Source organism: Primulina huaijiensis, chromosome 4 (assembly GCF_012295235.1).
Source record: "Primulina huaijiensis isolate GDHJ02 chromosome 4, ASM1229523v2, whole genome shotgun sequence".
Classification (NCBI taxonomy): domain Eukaryota; kingdom Viridiplantae; phylum Streptophyta; class Magnoliopsida; order Lamiales; family Gesneriaceae; genus Primulina; species Primulina huaijiensis.
The window spans coordinates 12,247,148-12,254,970 of record NC_133309.1 but is presented as its reverse complement, the minus strand read 5'-3'; positions in this window follow the sequence as shown (position 1 = coordinate 12,254,970).

The following is a 7,823-nucleotide window of genomic DNA, read 5'->3' as shown; positions in this document are numbered from 1 at the left end:
ATATATATATTTCCGCACTTTTAAAACGGTAGACATTTCATGCGTGCCCTTTGTTTTCTCTCTTGTTTTTCCCATTTGCTTCTCATTGAACTTGTTCTTCTATTTATAGACGGGAAGCTTAATCGTACAGTGAGACTCAATAATTGTATCTGTTGCAGCTTGAATGCGTTCATTGAAATTTGTGTCTCGAATTTTCCGACAGCCATTCTAGAACATTTTGGCTTTCTGCAACGTCCATTATTGTACAATTGATAGTACAAATGCTTTTGTATCGTTGTGCATGGGATTACTTCGAGTATTTTCCTCTTTATTTTTAATCAAACTCAATTTAATTCATCGGTGTAAACATTCTTATAACACGAGCTATTGCAGTTTGTTAATTTATTGTGTTAAAAGCACCTCAAATGTGCCGATCACACGATCCATCAATCGGTATCAGAGCTAGCTATTTTAAGAAGGACATTTGAAAGATGATATTTTAAAATACGTTTTAAAATGTTACTTAAAATGGATTTCAAAATCCTCTTAAAAATTTTATGTAAGTTTACCGGGGAAAGGAGAAGGTTATGTCTCAACAACTAACATTGTCGACACTTCTCTTGACTCCTTAATTTTAATGATTTAGCATCCTGCAGGGTGTTGAGTCCAAGCTGACAGCAGATTAGCTAAATTGATTCAGTGAACAAGATTTCAGCTACGAGCCTACCAGTTTAGTTGATCAATAAACAAAGCCCAACTATGTTGAGATGTTGGATGATTAAAGTGGAGCTTAATCACCAGTAGTATACCGCCGCTTCATTGCCATATCATATCAGAGTAGATGATCAATGCGGTTCAACATCAGTTGAGTCCAGTTTTGAGTCAGCTCGACCAATGAGCCAACAAAGAGATCAAGTTCAAGTCAAATTAGCTGCTCTTCTGGAAAAGAGACTCAAGATCAATGCAACATTCAAAGCATTCAAGACGACTAGTTGTTAGTATTTCAAGTTCTCTTATGTAGAAACTAATTGATATTTGATGTTATTTAAAGAGTGTTTTTGTAGTAGCGATTTCCCTTACACTTTTGGTGTACGTAAATGTATGATACAAGGGACGCGTATTTGATTAAATAAACATTATGTTTATCCAGTTAGATGTCTTGTAACTGAACTACTATCTTAAGATTTGTTGCGTAAAACTGCTTGAATGATGCTAAAACTTCATTAATCGCGTAAATAATTATATTTTTGAGAGCGAGTTTTTATTCAATCTCTGAGGGAGAGTTTTCTTGAAAATTATCCCTCGAACAGAAAAATGTTGTTAAATTCAGTTTTTGAGGGGGAGTTTTCTTATCCCTCAAACTGAAAAATCTCTTTTATTTATTTTAAATGTTTTTTATTCTCCCAAATGGGGAGAATCAGTTTTTTTAATTTAATTTAAAATCGTTTTAATAGCTCAAGTTTTGTGATCATCAAAAAAGAGAAGATTTTTGGAATATTTCATGTTCGTAATCTTCATTTTGATGTTAACAAAACTTGCTATTTTATTTCTAATGATTTATCGAAGTGCACAGGAAACTGTAACTGATCAGACTTCCAACTGATCAGTTAACCAAGCCAAAACTGAAGCTTTCGAGAAGCAAACTGAAAGTTCCAACTGATTGCCCAAATAGAATAAGTCCAACTGAAGTATCAAAGACCAGTTCAAACGATTGTCCAGCTGACAGGCAGTTCAGCCGAAGACCTTCAAAAGTCCGGCCAACTGATGAAGTGCTTAACTATCAGGGCCGACCTCTTCTAGTACGGTGTGGTTCGGGGACGAACCAAGCGGAAGTTGGTGGGCATGTGAGGTCCGGGGCTGAAGAGGGAGGGGGGGGGGGTAATCGCCGATGCCATGAGGTTGCACGGACAATGAGCGGCTCCTGCCAGGCTTCTAAGTGGAGGGAACATGAATGAACCGATCCCACATCGGAATGAGAGGGATTCCGAGACTGTTCAATGTAATGGGATGTACATTTGAAGAGGGTTTAAAAGATTTGATATGTACTACTTATACCAATAAAATGCATCTTTTTTCGGTAGCTCATCACATAAAAACTCCAAAGTTAAGCATGCTTGACTTGGAGCAATTCTGGGATGGGTGATGTGGGGACCCGGACGCTAATAATGTTCTTAATCGTCATTGGGACTAATTAATCAATTATAATAAACAGGGTCTAAAATATTTTTTTTTTAAATATAATATCAATTGCGGAACGTAATGGAATCACTCTACTATACATATCAGTATAAAGGTAAAGTACAAGTCTTGTACTATATACAATAATTTACAAACTAAGGTTCAACTACTAAATATCAAGTGTTCAACTCTATCTCATATCAAGTCCGTAGTCTCCACTCTAATCACGATCTCTCTCTTCATCTCCTCGACCTTGAACATGTCCCACCTGTTGTCATGCACACATACAAACACGACAACAGCCGGATAACTCCGGTGAGAATAAATCCCAGTATAAATCAACGAAACATGCAATCATATAATTAATATAAAGCATGAAGCAGATATCAGATATATATCAAAATCTGAAACATAATTAATATCAAACTATCAATCATACTCGTGACTCCACGACTCAGACTAGACTCAATCCTAGTCTAGGGATCCCGGTTTCCAGACGTTGGTATTCCTATATCGACCAACAGTAATAGAAGAAACTCCGATTCTATCCACGTCGATATAACCAAACATCCAGTGTCTTGACCTATCCGTCACAGACTGTGGCACTATCGCCAATACACTATCTTGTGACATCGTGCAATGTGCCCGTGGCGATCCCACCACTATCAGGTACTTCTGTCACAAGATCACTCATCTAATATTCGTCTAACACATGCTCTCTATACATCAATAGAACAAGCATATCAAATCAAATCAATGCAAATAATAACAAATAGTATGTGATTTAGGGAAACACAAGTATATCCTACTTGTGTCGATCTCCCAATACAACATTGACTTATACCTTTCGTTTGTAACAGTTCTGACGACGTTCCCGTTTAGAATTCACAGTCTGTCAATACACGATCTGGCAATGGACAATATCAATTAATCCCATATCAATATACTGTTCAAATCAATACCAATCTGATCAATCTGGATTTAACTTAAAATCAACGGCATAACGGGACAATCTCAATATCCCCGTAAATACCATATCAACAGATATCAATTACCAATCATAACCCATATCCAACACAATCTGTAATTCAACCATAATCCAAATCTGTCCAATACCACTCAATATAATCTGAAAAGTTATAACAAATTCGTAATCATNCTGAAAAATTATAACAAATCCGTAATCAATCTGTTTCTTAATCTGACTTTGATTCTATGATGTCTAACATGTCAAGAACATCATATATGAATTTTATTCAATTCTGACAATAGCATAATTTCAACACATATCAAAACGTAACAAAATTTACGTCCAGTTGTAGCCCGCGTCGATAGGAACACCGTACTGAATTCGGATTTAAAATCTAATGGCCGGATCGAAATAAAAAGGCATAAAGATTTCAAAAGCATTTTCTGAAACTTTTCTCGATTCCTCGATTCTCATTTCTGAGAAATAACCTTATATATATATATAGCATGCATGGTTAAGATACGTGGCTCACTCTCCACACATTTCTGTCGGCGCTCGGGCGGTTGAAATTTACCGCTCGGGCGCGGCACTTTTTGTCCGAGCCTTCCATTGTTATCCACTGGCGCTCGGGCGGTTCTTTTCTACCGCTCGGGCGCTAGATGTTCTGTCCAACATCTTAACTTATAATGCACCGACGCCCGGCTTCTCCACTTAAGTTCCTACTCTGGCTCCTGAAATCTTAATTCTGTCAATTAATCAACGTCTGATTACAGTGATTAAATCTTGGGCATTACAGGTGACCTCTTGGGAAGTTTCCTAGGGTGCGTGTGAGTGAGGACATAAGCACTCTAGAAAGACTCGTATTGGTACAGTGAGGAGAGTCGTCGAATCTGGGGCGTTACATCAACTGATGAAGAGCCCAGCTGACCAGTTCAACTGAAAGAGTGAAATCTGTTACACTGACGAGTCAACTGATTTCACCAGCCCAACTGAAGATAAATTCAGATGACCAGTTAAGTGCATCAGTTAGGAATCAATCAGTTACAGATCAAGATAAGCTTACCTAAGTGGATTCCAGCTACGCACAACGATACAAAAGCTATTGTACGATCAACATACAATAATAGACGTTGCAGCAACACTTAAAGATAAAATTGTAACGCCCCAAAAATTTTAAGGTCCACGCAAACAACGTGCATGCAATTATTAATTCTTTTGTATTTTAATTAAATGTTTTAATTGCATTAATTAATTATGTTGTGCATATTTACATGTTTAAAATATATTTTTCTACATGATTGCATTAAAATATATTTTTAAAGATTATTCAAGGGACGATTGATGAACGGGGACCGAAGGCTGAAAACGTAAAATGTTTTTATTAAATAATTGTTTTTAATCATTTAAAATATGAGTGTTTCTTTTTAGTATTTATGAAAATATGGGGTTTGAGGTGATTTTATACGCCGTTACGTAAATTTTATCGGTGTTGGTTTTTCAACAAAAATACGAACTCTTTGACAACCCGGCTATTTAATTCACAAACATATTTTTACCAAAACTTTGCTAAAATTTTATTTAACTCTAATTAAGACTAATGAGCTTAATTGTTGGCTTGATGGGCCTAAAGCCTTGTTAGTAGGTAATTAAGTGTATATATTATACTAAATCTCTTAAAACCCCACACTTAGCACCTCTATCTCACGGCCACATACTTTGCACCAATTAAAACTCTCCCCACCACTCAACCACACGGCACACACCATCATCAAATTTGAAAGAAAAATCGGTGGAAAAGTTCAAGAGAAATTCTTAGCCAAGGTCCTTGCTTCGTTCTTCGCAAATCGTCAACGAAAAATCGTGCGTTAAATACGCAAAGGCACGCCTATTCTTTCCTTCAAAACATCATCAGACCATATTATTTTTTTATGCATGAAAACATGGAAAAACATGTGCCATGTACTGGTATTTTCGTTTGTGTTTATATCATGAAGTTTCAAGCAAAGTTGTGATTCCCAAATTCATGTTTTTGTATGGTTTAAGGGCTGCCATGATATAGGTATTGATCAAGCATTATTATACATGAATTTAGACTCCTAAAACACCACCTAAAACAACACACGAAGCTGAACACAAATTGGGAGCAACTTGCTGCCAAGAGAAGTAAAGGGGTCGGTTATGGGTTCATATGGCTCGGCTTGGTCAAGGCTTCTGTCCAGGGCCAGCCCAGGGTCACGAGGGAGTCAAGGGTAGGGTCTTAATCATGCTAGGGTTCGAGCTAAGTGGGCTGGGAGGAGTCCTTGTTGGGAAGGACACCACCCGAGAATTAGAAAGGGGAAGAGCGCAGGTGTTAGCTGGTTCAAGGAAGAAAGAGGCTCGGCCAGGGGGCTTGGGGCTTGGCTAGGCTAGGTCCTTAGGGTCCTAAGGGGTTGCAAAAAGGTCTGTGCAGGGGCTGGTGTGGCCTGGCTGGTTGCTGGTCGAGAAAGAACATGATGAAAGCATGGGCAGCAGGTTCACGAGGATGCTGCTGTGTTCTTCAGTTGGGGGCTGCTCGCGTCCAGGGGTTTGGGTCGGTCTGGGCGTGGTCTAGTCGTGGCCTAGGGAAGGTCAGGGTCAGGTTGGGTCAAGTGGGTAGGGGCTGGAAGTGTCCTAGTTAGGCTAGGAGTCCTAAATATCCTAGGAGATGCACACACGTACACATGCAGGTTTTTGGGTCAAGTTCCAGGGGGCTTTTGAGCGGGCTGGGCTTAGAAAATAGGGTCCATAGGTGGGTTGGCCAGGTTTTGGTTCAAGGCGGCTCGGGCGTGGCTCGAGTAAATTAGAAGATGCCTCGGTGTGTTCGATAAGGTGTCAAAAACAAAAATAATAAAGCTAAAATTGAATCCAAGGGTCCACTGGTGTGGCTCATGACTTGGAAGGGTAGAATAAATTCTAAAAATGTTATGTTAAAAATTTGGGATCAAAATAATGAGTTTTGGAATTTTCCGGGATTTAATCGCCGCAAGAAACGCTAATTAACGAGTTAATTGAAAGCCTAGTTTTAAGCTTTATAAAATTATGAAAAATTATATTTAAACTTAAATAATTATTAGAAGTCTAAGTTTTAAGTTTTGGAATTTTATATTAAGTTTTGGGCTATTCTTTTCAAATTATTGCTTTTTAGGATTGGTAAAACAGTAGACGATTTCATTTTTATGACTATTTCATTGATTTCTAAAAATGCTAGTTGGTTGAGGTTTTATTTTAAAGAGAAAAATATTTTTGTAAAGGCCGAAAATCATAGAGGAAAAAAAAAATTTCTAGTACTTTTAAAGCAATAAAATGAAAGGCAGACGTATCAAAAATGTTCCAGCATAGCTGAAAGACCGTGTGCTGGGCACCTTAGGGGTGCTTTCAACACAGTAAATCAATGAGCTGTAATAGCTCGTGTTCTAAAAATATATACAACGATGAATTAAATCGAGTTTGGTTAGAAACAAGCGGAAAAAACTCGAAGTAATCCTTCGTTAAGAAAACTGATAGATTTTATATCATGTTCAACTGAGTAACTCAAATACGGGAAATCAATTAGAGCTTATATCAATTCAGTTATGGATAGAACTGAATTGATCAAAATAGTTAAGAACAAAAACAACCAGTTAAACAGAAATAACACAAGATATGTTTATGGATGTTCGGAGACTTAACTGCTCCTACGTCACCCCTTCTACCACCTCGACCAGGATCCACTAGAAGACATTGATTAATTACAACAAGTGCAATAACCTGCCCGGCTTAAGACTTATACACTGCCTAAGTGAACTCCTAGTCTAGACTGAAGGCAGCACCTTCCAGCCAACACTTCTTTAATGTCATGTGTGTCAAAGAATACATACACAAGTTTATTTTCTTTGTGCAAGACTGTATTTTGGGTGGTGGCGTGTGCGTGTGTGAGAATTGATCTCTGAAAACAACCCGAAAGGTGTTCTCACACACTAAGGGAAAAATGCTTCTAATCTAAGCTGATAAAACTCTGGAGTGTTCCCTCAACTGGGCGGTTGCTTCCTTGTAAGCTGAAACGTGATATGCGTGCCCTACTTCTTTCTTATGAACACACTTTGTGTATATATATCGTGTATATCATGTGAGTACCACCATCCCCTTTTTTCCACCTTCTTTCTTCATTGATCTTCATCTTCTATTTATAGGCGTTCGGCTGAACGTACAATGAGACTCGGTGAATGAATCCGTTGCAGTTTGAATTTGTTCCCCCAAATAGGTATCTGGGACATTTGGCTTTAATCGCAACTACAACAACTCTTATTGTACTAAGATCGTACAATGCTTTTGTATCATTGTGCATAGCTGGATTAAGTTTGTCGTATCTGCAAACTGGTTCGCTCCTAATTGATGCTCTGACTGGTCAGTTGAACTGGTCTTGAACTGGTGAGGTGAAATTAGTTGACTCGTCAGCTAACTGATTTCACAGATTCAGTTGAACTTGTCAGTTGGGTTCTTCATCAGTTGAACACTTCATCAGCTGGTCGGACTTCTTAAGGTCTTCTGCTAAACCACCTGTCAACTGGACAATCAGTTAAACTGCTCTTGATACTTTAGTTGGTCTGATTCTGTTTTGTGCAATCAGTTGGCTTTTCAGTTTACGTCTTTGATATCTTCAATTTAGGCTCGGTTCTGTTTGATCAGTTACAACATCTAC